Raw genomic sequence first — 19778 nt, 5'->3', positions numbered from 1 at the left:
TGGCTGTGTGTGTGTGTGTGTGTGTGTGTGTGTGTGTGTGTGTGTGTGTGTGTGTGTGAGAGAGAGAGAGAGACGGTTCCACTTATCACACACAGGCTTTCTGCATTCCTCACATTTCAAACCCATCTACAAAAGGAGGAAGAGGATCTGAAGGGAACTAGTGGTTTTTGCGGGTTCAAGGGATTGAGAATTTCTCTACATAAACAAGAAACGTTTGGATTGGAAGTCTGCTAAAAAAAATGTTAGCACTGACCACAAGGTTGTAAATCCACAGACTGGAAAGAGGAAAAAGAGAAACATTGCAAGCGACTGAAGTGTGTGTGGCTGCAGTGTTTGTGGGTTAGATGAGAAACCAGTGCTGAGTGAAAGGGAGAAGGGGGGCGGTGGTGGCTGGTGTGATTTGTTTGGTATTCAGAGCCAATAGAAATCCCAGACTGTGATAATATCCCCACGCAGCGCCAAGAGGAGCCAGAGCTGTCTCCTGGCTCCTTCCACATCTGCAGGCACAGCAGCCTGGGCTTGAGCTGGCAGTGGTGGTGGCCGGCGAGCACCGTCCTCCCTGCGCACTTTACCCTGTCTGCTGCAACCCGCTGCAGACCAGCTGAAGCTGCAGCCAGGAGAGAGCCAACTTAGATCCCCCGCGGCGGGCTGTGCAACTGAGAAAAGAGAAAAAGGGGGTCACAGAGAGAGAAGACCCTAGGAGGAAGAAGGGAAGGAGGAGAGGAAGAAGAGGAGTCTTCATCACATCTTTTGCAGGTATGCTGATGGTCACCACTAACCTGACACAGGCATGGTTCCTGATTTCTATGTTCACATGGCACTTAGAAGGAATTGGACTTTGTTTTGTGGCCGGTCAGCATAAAACCCCCACGTGAGTGTCTTGCCTGACCATCCTAGAGAATTACAGCAACCAGTGCACCGTTTTTGAGAACACAAGTTTAATCACCGATTGGATTGTGTGTAGGTGTAAAGCAAAGACCTTAAATTTGATCTCCATGTCTCTTTGTTTTCATAAAGCATAGGATTGCATGCTGTGTGCAACCCTGTAAATAGACTAGTTCTTGGTGACCTGTAGCTAATCAAATGGCATCTATTGTTTAGATGGCAGTCTTGGACCATTTCACACCTACCTATTACGGTGATATTCTCCACACAGAAATTAGCAGCACATTTGAGTTGGGCAGGGTTTTTATTTTGAAAGATTCTAGCCAAGGTGTACTAACACTGGGAATGCAGTTAGATAGTTTTAAATGAGTTCATCTGTGACTCTTAATGTGCATGTGTGTTATTTTACCACATCTTATGAGTTGAAGACACATGTGTATTTTACACCTTCAGATAAGAGGAATTCTAAATTCTCACGTGCTACTACATTAAAAAGTTATGGATTATTTGGGGGACACTGAGGCAGGGGCATTGCAAGTTCCAGGCTACCCTGGACTATGTAGTCAGACTGTTTAAACAAAATTGGGAATTATTTAGTATATATAATACTTGTAATGAAACATTCATTTTTAGTTTGATTCAATTTGATCTTAAAACTTGTAGATTCTTCCTGTTTCATTATACTTTTTAATTATGAGGTGAAAAGTTAAGATATTTATTTTTCTTTGGTTTCACCAGGTTTGATTTAGAATATTGAATATAATCATAGAACAGGTCTCACCTTACCCCCTTTGATTGTTTATGATTAAATTAACATTGTTTATGCATTTCAAGGCAACCAATAGAGACAGAATAAACAGGTAAAAGATTTGCTTTGCTTCAGACAGTACTCATGTATAGTTGCTATTCAACTGTTGTGAAAGATATTGTGAAGAAGCACTTCTTCTTCTTCTTCTTCTTCTTCTTCTTCTTCTTCTTCTTCTTCTTCTTCTCCTCCTCCTCCTCCTCCTCCTCCTCCTCCTCCTCCTCCTCCTCCTCCTCCTCTCTCTTCTTCTTCTTCTTCTTCTTCTTCTTCTTCTTCTTCTTCTTCTTCTTCTTCTTCTTCTTCTTCTTTTCTTCTTCTTCTTCCCCAGTCCATGAGTTATTGTGTTCAAAATTAGCACATCAATCACTTGAGACACAGCTCCACTTTTGACTTTTCAGTGGGTAATTAGATATAAGAATCTCAGGTTTGTCTACCCAGGCTGGCTTTGAACCATGATGTTCAGATGTCAGTTTCTAGCATGCTAGGATCATGTGTGATCCACTGGCACCCAGGATATCAAAACACCTATTATTGTGACATAAGTAAGAATTGTAGTACAAAAAGAGAATACAGCTGAGCAGCTGCAAGGAAATCAAGTGTGGTACTCTAAGTCTGAATGGCACTCATAATGGCTTTTCTGTAGATTATATCCAAACTATTCATCCATGATTCACAATCAATTCACCACTCAGTGGTACAGGAGTTTTCAGAACAATTCTTATACCAAGACATGTGCTTGACCAAGTAAGATAAGGAATTTTAAGAAAGGTATTTGCTCTGCACATTACTGTACAGAATTTATGTTGATTTGCTGTGTGTGTGTGTGTGTGTGTGTGTGTGTGTGTGTACTGGTACTGGTGTTTGAACTCAGGGCTGTCTTTTAGCATTATTTTTATTTTAGGATCCTACTCTATGACCTGAGCCACAGCTCAACTACTTTTTGGTGGTTAATTATGAGTCTCTTACTTTTGTCTCCCTGGGCTAGCTTTGAACCAGGATTTGAGATCTCAGCATCCTGAGTAGCTAGAATTACATATGTGAACCACATGGACTCCTGGTTGAATTTTTAAAAATCAAATAATTAAGTTCTTTCATAATTCAGGGAAATTCATGGGCTCCTGAAAACTCTGTGATTGTAAAAACTTTGCATTTTTAGACTATGAACTAATGAGAATACATTAATAGGGTATTTAAAAATGTGTCAAAAATAGATATGGCAAGTGAATATGAAAATTTGCATTTGGAAGAGGATATTTTAATGTCAAAAGTGTTTTTCTCCTTTTATATCACAAAGGAAATAAATGTTAAAGTATTTGCTAGTCAAATAAGTAGAAATAATTGATTTAGCCAATCTGAAGAGTTAGAAGGGTAGTTCCAAATTATTTAGAAGCATGGTGTAATTTCTATCACTGTCAAATTAGCAGTAAATTGTGACCTGTTTCTCTCTTACCAAACTCTGAAGCAATGTTAGATATGTTGTTCTTGACTGAGCAAGTATGAGTCTGAATAGATGACCTTGCAGAGATAGATCTCACTGATTCAGTAATTATTCATTTTTCTGCGCTATCTTTCTTTGAGAGAGGTGATCAAATGCTCACTTTCTACCAGTCTTAATGTAGCCCCTTAGATCTCTCCCCCTTCAGAGTATATGCTTGGCAAAGTTAAAGTAAAATACAGGCCTTTAAATCTCTTTAAGGTAAATACCCCTTCCTTAGTCTTCTTCTAATGCAAGAATGTTGGGCCTTAGTCTGGGTTCCAAGTGCTTTGCTGATATGGAAACCCCTGGCTTGCTTAGGTCATGACACTGCACAAATGAAGCCAGCTGCTTTTGCACTGCAATGTTGTCACAATAGTGATGCCAGATTACAGGCAGCATCTGATCATCAGGCCTCCTTAGGTATTTCAGGGATGAAAATTATTTAAATCAGGGAGAATAGGTGCCTGTGTTGGAATTTAAGATCCACAAAGGGCTAACATGTAAAACAAATTGCTAAATGTGAAGATATGCATAGGCACATAGTTCCATTTACTTGTTTGATTAACTGCTTCTCTCTCTCTCTCTCTCTCTCTCTCTCTCTCTCTCTCTCTCTCTCTCTCTCTCTCTCTCTCTTCTCTCTCTCTCTCTCTCTCTCTCTCGTCATGGGGCTTGAACTCTGGGCCTGGGTGCTGTCCCTGAGCTCTTCAGTTCAAGACTACCGCCCTTCTCCTTGAGCCACAGCACCGCTTCCCATTTTCTAGTGGTTAACTGGAGATAAGAGTCTCGAGGTCTTTAGTGCCAGGGCTGGCTTTGAACTGTAATCCTCAGATCTCCACCTCCTGATCTGAGTAGCTAGGATTACAGGCGTGAGCCACCACACCTGACTGCTTTTCTTCTTTATTGCACAGTCTTCTTGTCTTTGAAGCAGATGTTTTGATCTAATATGCAGGATCAATTTTGACCAATGTCAGTGTTCAGATCATTCACTGAAATGCAGATTGACAACTTCCGTGTACTTCCCTTTTTACTATCTCTGATAGGGAAGGTATCTATGAATAGCAAGCATATCAATGGGATCCAGCTCAGGGTGGGAGACTGCTTTGTAGAGGAGCTCCAGTGCCATTTGAAACTAAGAATATGGAGAAAGATCTGAAGCAACAGTTATAAAATGAGGGCATCCTTCACTACGCATTCAGGAGTTAAAGAAAAAATGAATTTACTTCATCTAACTAGTTTTAATTAATATGAGATTGAATGAATTGATGACGCTGAGTGTTTTCAATGAAGTCTTCAATATTCACAGGTACACACAGGTGTAGGATTAAAGTGACTGTTTGATGGACTGACACTGTTGTACATGTGCCAGTAGGGGGCAGCATGCAGCTCTGAGAAAGTGAGAGCTTCTCTGGTTGGGGGAAAGCTCCAATCTTCAAATGGTCAAGCAGTGTCTCTCCATTGTGAGATACTCTCCCTTTTCTAGAAATCAAAGTCTACAGTCTTAAGGCATTCATGATCCAGGAGGACTTATTTCCAGAGTTACCTCCAAAAAGGCTACTGCAGAAAATTAAAGAAAGTAACAATCTGTTTAATTGTGAACTCAATTCTTCTTTTTTTTTTTTTTTTGTCCAGTCCTGGGGCTTGAACTCAGTGCCAGAGCACTGTCCTTGAACTTTTTGCTCAAAGCTAGCATTGTGCCACTTGAGCCACAGCACCATTTCTGGCTTTTTCTATGTATGTGGTACCCATGAATCAAACCTGAGTCCTTGTTCATGCTAGGCAAGCACTCTACCACTAGGCCAAACTCCCGGCCCAATTTCTTTTTCTTTTGAGTAGCTTCACTCTTTGTTCAAGTAGCCTTTTCTCAGGCACAAGATAGGCAAGAGAAAGGGAAACAGAAAAGAGGGGACAGGAAAGAATGAGGGTTTCTGGGTGAGCACTCCCCAGTAAATGCTTCTGTCTCACTTTATCAGTTGACATATCCTTTATTTGAAGCATAATACAAATGTAAGCAGAAGAGCACGTTGACAACCAACAATACCTTCAGAATTGATAACCAAAAGTACCTTCAGGATTCTAATGAGCTAGTTAAAAAAGAAAAGAAAAGCAGATTCCTGGTCTCAGTTATGTGCTGAACAATTACAGTCATGAATCTAGCTCAGAGATGGTTAACTTAACTTAGTCCATCTTAAATCTAGTCTAACTGAACGCGAATAGGCTGCTTTCTTGTGCTGTTGTTACCTTTAGATCTGTGTCATATTCAAGACACAAACTGTAAGTGTTCTCAGAAGAGAAAATTCATCACTTCTACAGGGGAATCCTGTGGCTGACACTGAAAACATGTTCCACACTTGTATCCTGACAGGAAAATGATAAAATGATTAAAAAGTCATTTCTAGATTCAAGATATTAGCTTCACAGGCCACATATCTTACCATTGAAGGTGAGGGAAATAAGGTTCACTGAGGGGTCTTTGAAACCATGTCTGTGATTCTACATAAATGGTATCTGAAAAACCAAAAACAAAACCAAAAACAAAAAAAACTGAGGTTACAAGCTGAAAGGCCAGAAGGCAAAATGAGTATTAGGCTGGGGATGGGTGTACTGGAGAGAGGGAAGCCAAGATGATTTTTTTAAGCACACATGTTTTTGATGCTTCTGGGAAATGGTTCCCAGGAGGCGCCGGCTGGCTGCCCATCCAAGGTTCAGCAGTGTGCTTGCATGAGTGAGGCCTTGAGAGCCCTTCATGTTTGGGACCACTGCACTGTACTGGAAGTGTCCAGTCCTTGAATCAAAGCAAAGGATATTCTTCAGGGACAAAGTCAAAATTCTTTATGTCTGGGAGGAAAAGAAGGTCACTGCGCCTCCCTTGCTTCAGCCAGATTAGCTTGGACTGCACTCTCAGCTGTTGACTAGAACTATGCCCTGGGACTGGGAAAGTTTAAGAGAAGGGCAGAGATTCACCTATTATCGCAAGATGCTGGACTATTAATAAAGAAGAGAAATGAGTCCCCAAATCTGGGGAATGAGTTTGGGAAGTCTCCATTGCTGTTTTTTTTTCCCCCTTTTTATGTAGCATTTCTTAATTCTTATCAGATAGAGTAACTCCAACTTCTCTCCCCCCTTTCCTGAGTCCTTGTCATTAAAAAACTCTAGTATTAAGCAGACACCACAGTCATCACAAGAAGGCAGACCAGTAAGCAGGTGTGATCCACTCTTGGATAATGAAATGACTTTGAAACAGAAGTCTTAGGGACAAGTTTGAGATGTGACTTGGATGACATGGTTTAGTGGGCGTTCCAAGCTAAAATGTTCCTCTTATAAAATTTATTTAAAAAGTAAAGAGGAAAAAAGAAACATGTTGAGTAGAGTAATACTGGACGAGCTTGTATGAAATGCTTAATTGAACTTGTCCATTAAAAACATTGTCTAATATAAAAATTGCATTCAACAAGGCTCTTCAGCTGTGATTCCAAGGCTGAGTAGCTACCAGTCTTATCATATATAAGGAAAAGTAGTTGCCTCTGTCTGCTTTCATGTAATTATAAAATAAGTGCTAATTAATGCATCATACATTTTGGTTACAGAAATTACATTTTGGTCATAGTTGCTAAGTATAATAATAAATTCTTAATAATCACAATATAATAAATAAAATAGTAAAAGCAAATACAATACGACATAGAATAATCAGAAATTCTATTTTCTAATTCTAATTCTCTAATGAATACCTTTACTAGGACTCTCATTTGCAAGTGATCTTTAATTTTCCCTTAGTAAATATTTGTTAAAATTAAGATTTGTTTAACATTTATTAAACATGCACTGTGCGCCAGATTACAGAAGATAGTTCACTCATACTTTCTAACTTAGTCTTCAACATAAGTTTTCAATAAATTTTGTTATAACTATAACTCTGGATAGCTGCAAATACAACCATGAACTCATTCATAAGAAAATGCACTCAAAAGATATTTAGATGTCCCTTATTTGGTGACATACTAATAAAATATATATATATATATACATATGATTGGTTGATAAAACTTGATTTAGATTGGCAGCCATAGGAATGTATTTAATGAATATACATACATGCTATAAATATATGAAACCAAAAGCATCCTCAAGCTTGCTACTTGAAAGAAAATAGACATGTGTCAATTTTGACTGCTGTGTTAATGGCACGCTTCACGAGGGCAGGAAAATTAGAAAATGTGTGTGTGTGTGTGTGTGTGTGTGTGTGTGTGTGTGTGTGTGTGTATTGGGGCTTTAACTCAAGGCCTGGGCTCGCTCCTTTAAATTTTTGCATGATGCTGATAATCTACCACTTCATCCACAACTCTATTTCTGACTTTTTTGATATTGGTTGGAGATAAGTATCACATAGACTTTTCTGCCTATGCTGGCTGGAAATAACAGTCCTCAGATCTCAGGCTCCTGAGTAGTAGTTAGGATTATAGGTGTGAGCCACCAGCACCCGGTAATCTTAAAATTTTTTTCAGTTCATATTTACATACTTATGTCTTCACCCCAATACAGAAAATACATTTAAAAGCCAGGCAAGGATTACACATTTGTATTCCTAATATTTGGGGAGCAAACACAGAAGATCATGGAGTATCTGTCTCAAAGTAAAAAAAAAAAATCAATGAAATGAATGGGAACATACCCTTAGAGTTTTTCTTCTCTGAATACAAATTATATACTCTTTAGAGGTAATAGTCTATCAACATGTCTTTATTTCAGCACATCAAATGATTTCAATGTTTTGTTAACTTGTTAAATTTATAGGATCATGCAAAAATATATTTTCCCAAGAAATGCAAATGAGTTTCTATCAGTTTCTGGAAAGGCTAACCTCTACTGTGTTCACTTTTTATGATGAGGGATTTGGAGCATTGGTTTTCATCCCAGCCCTGAATATCAGTTTCAGATCCTCCCTTGTGTGAAAATGTGTGACTCAACGGTACCCTCTTGCTCAACATTTTATAAGCATTCATGTAAGCTTTACAAAAAAATGTGAACTAAAATTCTTACCATCACAATATTAGAGAAGTGACTAGTAAAGCTTAAGGCTTTCAAAAAGTCACTTAGTGAAGCAAATTGAAGAACCGATTTTCAGTTCCACATGTTCCATCTGTTCACGTGACCCCTCATTCACATATTCACTCGTAGGTATTGAAGAGTTGCTACATGTAGACTACTGTGCAAGCTTATAGGGTATGATTAGTGAAAAAGACAGCAGGGTGTCTTAACTCAATTCCAGGGGGAAAGAACAAGAATAACCAACAATTATAATCGTGTTTGAGGGTTATAATAATCTAGGACACTCTTACATTACAGTATTAATTTGCCTTGATTGTCACAATTTTATCCTCTTCATTACAAGTTACAATTGCCCCATTCCAGATCCTTTCTCCTCCTCCGATTTTGTGTGGTTTTATATGTCCTCATAATCATTTTATTATGTTTTTATTATGTTTATTTTTATTGTGTTTACATAGTTCACTAAATTTCAGCATTTACTAAAACAGGTGTTCTAGCAGTGGAATCATGTCCTCAGGCTCTTAAACTTCATTTTTCTTTAATAGTCTGGGGAGGGGGGAGTTGGTGTGCTGATCTGTAAGGATCCTGCTACCCTTGCCTCCTGCATAGACAGAATGGCAGGCACATGACACCACACTTGCCTTTTATCTATTGAGATAGAAGGAGGGGTCTCAGAAACTCTAAGCCCAGGCTGGCCTCAAACCTTGATCCTCCTGAGTAGGAGACATAAAAGCTGTTGCTTATGAATCTTTCATTTCAAAACCGCTTCATGATGAACTGCATTTGATCTAAAGGGACCCAGCAGCCCCCAGCTTAGAGTCAAGATTGGAGAGTGTTTGTCTGTGGGAAGACTGTCTCCAAATGCTTTAAACACACACACACACACACCCAGACTCAGACTATTCTGGCAAGGTTTAATATTTTTTTTTCCTTTTGGTTTCATTACCTATCGTGTTCTGCCTTTTTAGCTGTCTAAGAAGATCATCTCAGTAATGAAGTCAAACTACCATTAGTGAACTCCTTTTGCAAAAAGATCTTATGACTTAGGCTTTTTCTAAGGTTTAGCCGACAGGAAACTGCCGCATGGTTCAGGTAGAGGAGGGTTTATAGGGGAGAGAGCATATTGGCCGTCCAAGGGAAGGAAGAGCAGGGGAAGAAAAGGGGCAACATCTGGAGGGATGGCGGTTAACATAGGGAGAGGGCGGGGGAGGAGGAGTGGGCAAGATGGAAGCACACAATACCTCAGAGTCTGGGAACCTCCCATGGTCCTAAAGAGTTGTGATCAGGTGCTCCAGGATGCCACCTCAGAGAAGGGGAGGTGACTGTCCCTATGTGCTCATTACCTGGGAGGGGGCTTCTAGGAAAGGGGCCATATGTGCACAATGGCAAAGAACAATGGGGAAGAGCCACACCTAGGCACACCTACTTTACACTTCAAACATTGAAACCAATTATTTTTTATAGGGTTTTATTTTTTTCACGTGAAGGAAAATTTCATTAATAGAAGGTGCTAAGGTATCTCTGTAAGTGTGTCCTTTATACCCAAAGGAGTCACCTGGCTTGCCAGAACTCTCTGGAATACATGTCTACCTTGCTGGACTCACAGTTTAGTTTGGAAGAAATCTACTCAAAAAGGAAAAAGTGATAAGGTTACTGAAAATTCTGAAAAAAGAAAGTGTCATTTTTTTATGAGAAACTTAGAAGAAACAGGGCAGTTTAAGCAGACTTATTTACTATGTGTGAATTCTAGAGGGCAAATATTTTGTTCATTTTTCTTTCACAAAGAGATTTACTATGAACCGTATAGCTTTTTGCTTCTTTAGAATATAGGAATGCAGTCATGTTGTACCTCACCCAGCTGAGAGAACAGATTCAAAAGAAAATCCCTCTCTCTAATAATTCCTACTTCTTTCTTGGGGGAAATCTAGGAGAATTCAGATTAATCTATAAACTTGATTGGAAAATTGCATTTTGAATTTTACTAACTATAGTTGAATGTCATATTCCCTCTTGAGATAGTTGTATCAAATTACAATGGTTTGTCAAGAATAGAAATAAAAGCTATTTTTATATCATATTGTAGTTGATACTAATGTCCCCAAATATTGCTTACACTTTCTACTACTTCAGAGTAATTGTAGTTATCTTACTTGTGTCTTGAATTTATTATTGACTATTTTATGCATGTATGTAATTATAATGAATTTGGAAACACTTGAAATGGAATATTTAGGCTTTATCAGACCTACATGGCTTATTGGTTAACAAAATGCAAAAAGATAACTGAGAATGTTTGTAAGTCAGAAATACTCTCCTAGTTTGTAAGTCAGAAAAATTGCATGGCAACATATGGTCACTCTGTGAGCTAATGAAGATTGTGCTGGAGGATGGGATAAACCTCATCCTGTCAGAAACATCATTGATGGAGTTAGTCCTTAATATTAGCATCACAATATGCTCAAGACCAAGGAGAGTGTTTTTCTCCTTGAATTTCTATTAGTTTGATCAAAATAGATTATGTTTTCTTTTTTTTTTTAAAAAAAAAGGATACCCAAGGGCATATGTCCTCTTTCAAATTTCTTTCCATCTCCCCCCACCTCTCTCTTTCTCTCTTTCTTCCTTTGTGCCTGGTAACTTATTTGCTTGAAGGATCATTTGGGGATGGGATGAGGGAGAACATTAATCCTGTGGTACTATTAAATTCTGGACCACAAAGTACCCAAGCCCTCACAGAGGAATATTGTTAGTAGTAAAATAAGCAGCCTCTTTCTTGTTCCACTCAACGGAAGTAGTGACAGACATTACCTTTCAGAACTGCTCAGTCTTTGTCAGGTCCTCAACATTCTCAAATAGACAAAATACTTCATTTGACACATAAGAAGAGGGCACCCGGAGGTCCTTGCAAGCATTTGCCCTGTTGTCCCACGGTTAGGGAATTGGTATTTGGAGGTTTATTGCTTATGCTAGAAGGGGGACTGGAGAGGAGCAGGGAGATTACTTACTAAGCATTTTGCTATGTACCATATGTATTTTCATGAATAATATTTTGTAAAGCTTTTTTGGGGGGTGTACTTGTACAAAGAAGTTGTCACTTGAAATAATTTATGAATGTAATATATTTTGATCCATGCCACCCCTTTCATCATCCATTCTGCCCCTACCTACCCCTGCCACACTCTTCTTAATGATGTAGGATATATACATTGATTTAAATCTTGACTACATTTCCCCCATCTTCTCTTCTTCATTCTTCTGCCCTTTTCTGTTGGCAACACCCCACTCCTTTCAAGTACCTGATTCCTGCTGTTTTATCTTACTAAACTTTGATTTGGGGCTTTCTAAGGAATCGTACTGTTTGAGATCTCCCTTGAATTCACAATATTTAACATCCTTTTCAAATAAATAGGTTGTCTACATTTTTTATTGTGATTAATAGAAGGGTTACATTATATTCATCAGATAGAAGGTGTTGTCTACATTTTATTCACAGAGGTCTGGTAAAATTCTTTGATCATACATCCATTAAATGACTGAGAAATGATTCTGATTGAGTATTTAAGAACTCCAAACAGGGGAGGATATGGAGGTGCCCAGTTGTAATTCCAACTACTGCAGAGGCAGATACTTCAGAGGATCAAGATCTGTAACCAGCCATAACAAAAGCATAAGACACTATCTGAAATAAAAAGGATTCCAAAGCCCTCTCTTTTGCTTAATCACATTTGCATTGTCTCCTCACACTGACGCAGCTTCCATATTGGAAATTCAACTCAAGTCCAGTCAGTTGTCTTCGATATGTTCTCAAATTCACAGGAAATGCATGTCTAGTTTGGTGGAAAGTTTTGAAGTGAGATCAGTTTGGCTCTTCACTGTCACTCTTTTCTCATTTTTTCAAGTTTTATTGTAAAGGTGATGCACAGAGTGGTTACAATACCTTAAGTGAGGTAATGAGTACCTTTCTTTATGAACAGTGTTTCCTACTCCCTGTTTTCTTCCTCTTTTCCTTTCCCCACCTGATTATTGGCACCTTTCTGTGTTTCCTTCTACGTACTTCACTTAGAGCATTTTTTATGTGTTATCTACCTTTCAATTTCTCTGATATACAAGTTAACAACCTAGTCAGTTTCACTTCACATATAGGAAAGTAAAAGCCCAAAAAGTTGTGTGAGTTCGAAGACTGCAAACTTGTTTGTTATAGAGTTAACACTAGAACCCAGATTTCTCAATTCCTTCTTGTCCCTTTTTCTGCCATACCAGACCAGGCTCCCTCACAATTTTCCACCACCAGGCTGAGCCAAAATAAACAGTACACAATGTATTGCAAGGCAGATTTCACAAAAGTCCAAGGTGCAGCCTGTACACCCAAATCAGGGAGCAATCATTCTTCTTGGGGGCAATAGAAAAATTCCATATGAAGTTGATTTTATTTTGTAATTTGGATTTTTCTTACTGCTCATTGCAATGTCCAGTTATCCCAGGGCCTGAATTCTGCAAATCTACAGTCCACTGAAATCAACACTGACATATCTAGAAAACCAGCCATGCAATTTGGCTCACCTATAGTACAATGCCTCTTCCTCAATTCCATTTGGAAGAGGATTGGTATGGAGTTAGGGTGGATTATCTCTGTAAAACATGTGCTCAAGTTTTCCCCATCCCAAACCAGTATTTCCTCTAGTTCAAATGAACCATTTGGTTTATTTAATCATGCTTAGAATTCCTTCAAACAGCAAATGCAACCACTGGACAGGATTCAAGACAGAAACAAATTTGTATCCAGAGTCCAATGAGAGCTTTTTCTCCCAGTAAAGGGGAAGGAGAAAAGTGTTAGAAAAAGATCACTCTCTAGAAACAGAAACAACAGGCTCTCCTTAGGCAGACATATTGGTATAATGTTCCTTTTGTCCACCTTATCACCCTTTTAGTTCTGGATACACACATGTATATTAACGTAGATTCACCTGAGAAAGCTTCCACAAGAAAAAAAGTATTTCCCAACTGATCTCTATTGAATAAATGAGTGGATGTATGTATACATGTGGTATAAGTAATTGATTGAATGGATGCATACATGGTGGGCTGGTGGGCGGATTTATGAATGCACAGATGGGTGACTGGCTAATAGAGTGGGTAGATGAATGGACAGTTGTCTTATGCATAAATGGACAGGTGCATTAGTAGGTGGGAGGAGTCCAGCAATCGTTTCCCATGGTGCTCCCAGAGAATTAAAAAAAGTCAAGTCAGAAATGGTTTGCTGTGGAGTCAGCATTATGTTTGCAGACATTTGACATCTGAAGAGAAAGAAATGAGTAGAGAAAATCACAATCCAAATGTGTCCATGTCAGAAGTGTTGTCTGCCATGACTACTACCTTTTTACTATCTTTTCTACTCCTGTTGAATCTATGTGCATCTGACTTTCAGTAATTGAGCCAAAGATGATAAAACAACTGAACGCGCTCAAGTTCTTTTTTTTTTTTAATGATGGTGAAGATTTATTGAATAAAAACATCAGTAGAACTCGTATTATACAAGAGGGGTCCCAAGGGAAGATATTGCCTGGGGTATGTGGTGCTGGGTTAATAGGATGTGTCTAGAAGAGAGCTGTGTTACTCTGAAATTCACTGGACAGCCTGTGGGCCTTATCAGTTCCTAGACCCAATCAGAGTGCGTAGGAGTTCTCCATGTGTTGTTCAGCCTCTCTGATTGGGATTTTGTTCTGGTGTGCACTTCTGGGGTCTAATCAGCTATGGTTCATATGCAAGTTTTCCAGGTGCCTTATGTGCAACTGCTTAAGGCCAGAATCTCTCAAAATGGCAGACAACAGTCAATCTAATGGTATGTCCACATTGACTCAACCAGGCTTGTGTCTGGGCTAGGGCTTGAGTAGGAGAGTGGGGAAGGGTTAGAAAGAAGGGACAATGGCTTCCTTGTGTTCCCAGAGACCTTGAGATTTTTTGAAGACAGAAACGTTTTCATCCTTGGTGTAGAACATGGTGCCGGGCATAAAGGAATCACCGTGTTTGTCAGATGAGTGAACGGCAGTGCATCTTCTAGCTTCTCTGGGTGAATGGGAGCAAAAGTAACTCATCCTACTTGGCTCTTCTGCATACTGTGCACCTGGCACAGGCTTTGGCTGCTGAAGGCTGCTGGGCCCTGGTTGGCGGTGCATTACCCGGAACTCATTCTCTTTAACCACAGCTCCTGGGGTTGTGTGGTAGTTCAGGAAGGGGAGGTTTTCCTGCAGAGCCCCAGCCCTTCACTGTGTTGGGATGAGCTGTAGAGCTGTGGAATGTTAACTGAGACAACATCAGGAAAGGTCTACAGGTGCTATATAATTTAATGTGAGGTAGGGAAGGAGGATCCTCTTTCTTCATGTTTTGTTATTAAAATATCTTATTAACACCGATTTTTACATCATATTTCAAATGTCAAGTTTAACAAACGAATGTTCAAGAATGGAATCTCTATATGCAATCACTGGCACATAAATATAAGAACAAAATTAAAATTAAGCCAAGATTTAGTATGTCATAGATACATATCCATCTATATATCCATATGTCTATAGAATATGTGTCCCATCATAGATTTATGTCTATATAGTTATATTTATATCTCCAAATTCATCTCAATGACCCAAGTTCTTTTTTAATCTAAATTTGGGACAACACTTCTTAACTATATTCTTGGAGTTGAATGAGACAAAAGTACTCTTCAGTGATAAAAACAGCTTTAATCTTCATAAGACTGATATGCCCTCACATGTTTTTGTCAGGTGGTTTTACTATAACCTATTACTAAATAGAAAATTTTCCTTTTATGGTGATTTTACATATTTCTAGCTTATCGGTGTAGCATGCACATCCCCACAACTTAGAAATGCAAAAGATCAAAGGCAAAGAAGCCATTGAAGTCTGTATATTCTCTACATACCACAATAGCCTGCCTACCAAAAGTTGTGGCAACAAGAAAGTGTACTTCCATTATTACCAATCTACATTATGAAAATTGATACGCCTTCCTATTTCTTTCATTTGATATTCTTGTTGTTTCTCAATGGCAATAGGATTCAAATTGTTTCCATGTGATCCAGCACAAGCCAAATGAGGTCCACAGTGGTTTATTCAATATGAAACTGCAGTGGTGTTGAATGGATTTTCTGGTCCAAATGACAACCAGAACTATCGAATGAACCCAAAAATAATTTATTGGGGTGGCTTCTGAATATAGAGAATTTTTCTCATAACACACACCGAGGAATCTCACTTAAAGATAGGGAAAAGATTTGCACCATCCATGTAACCCTTACAGTAGTTGCCATGGAGTAACTGCCTGAAAAATGATTAGGGGCTGCTTGAAAAAAAAAGTAAAATAAAAACACAAGAGATATAGATTTAAATAGACAGGTTTTGATAAAAATATAACAAAGTAGTGGATGATGCCAACACATTGGGTTAGAATGTCAGCCCTATTTGGGTAGAGTTAGAAAAACAACAACAAATACCAAACAAAAAACTCCAAATGTTTCTTGAGTTTCAAGATTATGCAGGCACTGAAATGTCAAAGAAGATCTGATTCTGCCTATCAGAAGGTCCACATTTACTAAGAGAAACAAACAAGTAAACAAATAACTACATCATCCTTTACTTGTGAGCCATCTCTGAGTGCAGAGGAAGCAGTGAAAAGACTTGAAATTAGTGATGCATACATCTGCTGGTTACCCTCTGCAATCAAGAGCTTCCACACTTCATTTATTAAGCATTTTAGTTTGTTTGGTTATTGTGAAAGTACAGCCATTCTGTCATGCAGTTGTTTTCTAGTTCCTTGAAGTATCATTGCATACAGTTGATGGTAATGAAATGATCCTGCCATCTTGCCTGCTTGGTGCTAAGTAGATGTGTAGGGCAAGCTATACTACTAAAGATCTGGTTCTTACGTATTTCTCCACAACAGGAACAGAGGTCTCATTCCTGGCTTTTCCCTGAAGGATTGTAACAATAATTATTCAAAACAAAGATTATTGAGATTCAAACAAGTCACATCCAAGTGTAGCTCTTTAGGAAAATGTGAAAATGTGAGAGAAAGTGCCATATAGAGTGGTAATAGTCTTTGTTCTTGTTGTCCTGTCTGGCAAGTGACTGGACTTGAGTGCAAGAGAAAAAAGAGGCAAAACAGTCTCATAGTTTCCGGCCTTTATTTGCTTGTTCCTTGGCCAGAATGAAGGATGGAGAAAATGACTACAGAGAGGTCACTTTTCTTTTCTCTCATTCTTTGTTTTTTCCCTCCCTCACATATCCACAAGTAGATATCCAAATGTTTGATGTTCTGTTAGAGCACACATTTGGTTACATGTATGTGATTCATGGTAACTAAATTGAGATCCTATTTCATAACAAGGCTTTACCTATGTACTCTTAGCTGTGCTAGACAGTCTGAAATCACCTTAAAACACACAGCCTGAAATCACCTTAAAACAGATTAGTCATTTTGTGATATCAGATAAATCACCTTCAGAAAGTAGCAATCGAGACACTAAAGGTTAACTGTTCCCTCTCTGGTTTTACATTTCTTTAACTCCTCCCTGACATAAATATAATATTCCTTCAATACTAGCTAACTTATCCCATATGACAACTAGGCCATGATTGGTTAAATTGAGGATTCTGCATTATATTTATGAGACTCTTTTTTTTTGCCAGTCCTGGGGCTTGAACCTATATTATATTTAAATAAAATGTCATCTTTCTCCCAAATGAATTTGGTACTGTAGCTCATGCCACCCTAACAATGACAACACTGTGTTTCTCATTCATGATGCCCCTCTGAAAGTAAAATAACTGTTGTCACAGCAGCCCTAATTTATTTAGTGTTTATTACACCAAGAACTGAAGTAACTTATTTCTTTTTGCCAGTCCTTGGGCTTGAACTAAGTGCCTGGACACTATCCTTGGGTTTCTCCAGGTTAGTCCTCCACCCTTGAGTCACAGAACCACTTCTGGCTTTTTCTGGGTATGTGATACTGAGAAATCAAACCAAAGGCTTCATGCATGCTAGGTGAGCACTCTACCACTAGGCCATGCTTGCAGCACTGAGGTAAATCTTTTAAGTTCACTTAAACTTTACAACCATCCTCTGAGCAAGCACCATTATTCTTGTCCTTCCAAAGTCAGAGTGTTGAATTAGTGCTCTTTTGGTGCTCAAAAATGAGGCTCTTTGTTCTTCACCAAAGCTCTTATTCTTGATCTTCTTACTGGGCATGAGCTGGGTATGGGATTTTACAATCTTAATCTAATTTCATTCTCACACAAGCCTAGGAGTAAGGTATCATGATTATGTCCTTTCAAAAAATTGAAAGGCCAAAGCCACTTTGCCCATAAGGAGGAGTCATAATTCAGACCACACTTGGCCTGATCTCAAACTCTTGCTGATTTTGTATTCTAGGCATCTCCTTAGTTGCCTTGCCAGTGGGCTTTGGTGTTTGAAATAACCTTTTAATCTTTATAGCCTTCATGCTATAATTTGGACTTTGACTTATGAAGTAAAATATGACTTATTTGGTATTTGGAGAATGACCCAGAAAGTTCTAGGTTGTCAAGATCTACAGGAGGGAGGGTACTACTGGGAAAACAAACATGACATGGGAGAATCACAGATCTGAGGAACCTGGGAGGCAAAGTTACTGACCATGGAGCTTCCTTCTGCTCTGGACTGACTCATGGTATACTAAACTATCCTTTAGGTTTATTGATTGGTATATAATATATATGTATTCTCTCATATATCTTATTTTTATATTACACCTAATATATATGATATTTGGAGGTATATTCTAACATAACCATTCAAACACACAAGTAGATCAGTAAATATCAACACTGAGTTAAGACTCATAGAATTTCAGGGAGATAGAATTTTCTTTGAGTAGCTTCATCCCTGCATTTTTTTTTTACCAGTACTGGGCTTGGGCTCAGGGCTTAAGCACTGTCCTTGGACTTTCTCAAGGCTAGAGCTCTACCACTCGAGCCTCAGCACCACTTCTGGCTTTTTGCTATGTATGTGGTACCCAGGAATCGAACCCAGGTCTTCATGCATGCTAGGCAAGCACTCTACCACTAGGCCAAACTCCCGGCCCATCCCTGCATTTTTATTAATTATATGACAAAGAATATTAGCAAATCATATTTGCAATCATATTTGTGCTTTTAGGGTTTTGTCTGACATCTTGTTTTGATGTGCTATGGAATTCTGGAATTTGGTAATCTTACTAAACTCTAAGAAGATCACAAATGGTAGTAATGATATGATCCATATACGACCCATGGTTTTATGAAGCCCTTTACACAGACAGAGGGTGAATAAACACACAGATAAAAATAATTGTGTTATTTGCTCTATAGAAAATAGCACAAGTGTTACTTTTGATTGAAGGGTCAGAGAATAATCTCTTCTGAAGAACTATCTATTAAGAAACCAGTAGCCTGGCATGGTGGTATATACTGTTGTTCTTTTTTTTTCCCCTTCTACAAAACATTTTTTATTGTAATTAGTAAAAGGGTTACATGATATTTGCCAGATAGAAGGTGCATTAATTCACATACATTGATACCCTTTCACATGTCTTGGTACCCATTACCCTCCCCCTATACTGTTGTTCTAACACTTGTGAAACAGAAGTAGAAGTGTTGCAAGTTTGAGCCCAGTATAAACTACATAGAGAGTTTTAGTGTGGCTTGGTGTGTGTGCATCAAGATCTTGCTTCAAAGTTTTCAAAGCAAAATGACTGAGTACAAGACAACAGAGATTCCCTAAAACAAGAAAGATATCTTCAGGTAAATGTTCTTCGAATGCAAATCTAAGTAAGACCCTTTCTGCTTCACAGAATACAAAATTAAGATAGAAATGAAACTCCCAGGCATTGAGATGAAAATCCTCCATATAAATGAATGTGCAGCTCTCCCATCCTCAGTCCTGTGCCTTAGAAGCCAGTCAGTGTGTATGCTGCTCTATTCTCCTCCCCCCCAATCCCATAGCTCCCTGTTGAAATCCTACCCATCCTTCTAGATGCAGCTGAAAGCCACTTGTTCCAGCTAGTCTTCCCTCCTCCCTCTGGCAGAGCTTATCTTCCCTTCCTCTCTCCCCCAAAAGACTTTGCACCTTTTTTAGAATGCCTTGAACCAGGCCTATTTATGTGGACTGCTCTGCCCAAGAACACAGCCTACTAAAGGTCATTTGGCCCACAATTACAACATGCCTCCTAGAAACAACCCATCCTCAGGTCCCAAAGATGCAGAGAGATTCTGGGAAAGGATCATAAAGATGTTCACAGGTAAGAGAGAAGAATCAAGGAAGGAAACACAGGTCTAAAATAAACAACTGTGACCCAAATACACCATCCTCCAAAAAATTATATTTGTTTTGACTCTAAAGAAAATTAGGTTCATACATTGTACAGTATTTATAATTATTTTATTTTATATTAGTTATTGGTAATAGTTTATAATAACTAAATTTTAAATTAAGCTTTATTATTAGAAGGTATACATAGTAACAAACAGGGTTTGATA

The 19778-nt window shown here is 38.6% G+C and overlaps 1 protein-coding gene across 1 annotated transcript in view; it reads left to right on the top strand.

Moving 5' to 3' along the window:
* The first annotated feature begins 490 nt into the window (after nt 1-490).
* The window catches only part of Grem2 (gremlin 2, DAN family BMP antagonist), a 95123-nt gene continuing 75835 nt past the window's right edge, over nt 491-19778 (top strand). Inside the window, exon 1 of the mRNA XM_090340179.1 lies at nt 491-756. The gene's annotated coding sequence lies outside the window, so the exon portion shown is untranslated. The remainder of the gene's footprint in view (nt 757-19778) is intronic.

This window comes from Megascapheus bottae, chromosome 10 (genome assembly GCF_031878675.1).
Source record: "Megascapheus bottae isolate mThoBot1 chromosome 10, mThoBot2.hap1, whole genome shotgun sequence".
Lineage (NCBI taxonomy): Eukaryota > Metazoa > Chordata > Mammalia > Rodentia > Geomyidae > Megascapheus > Megascapheus bottae.
This window is presented reverse-complemented; position numbering and strand designations above follow the sequence as displayed.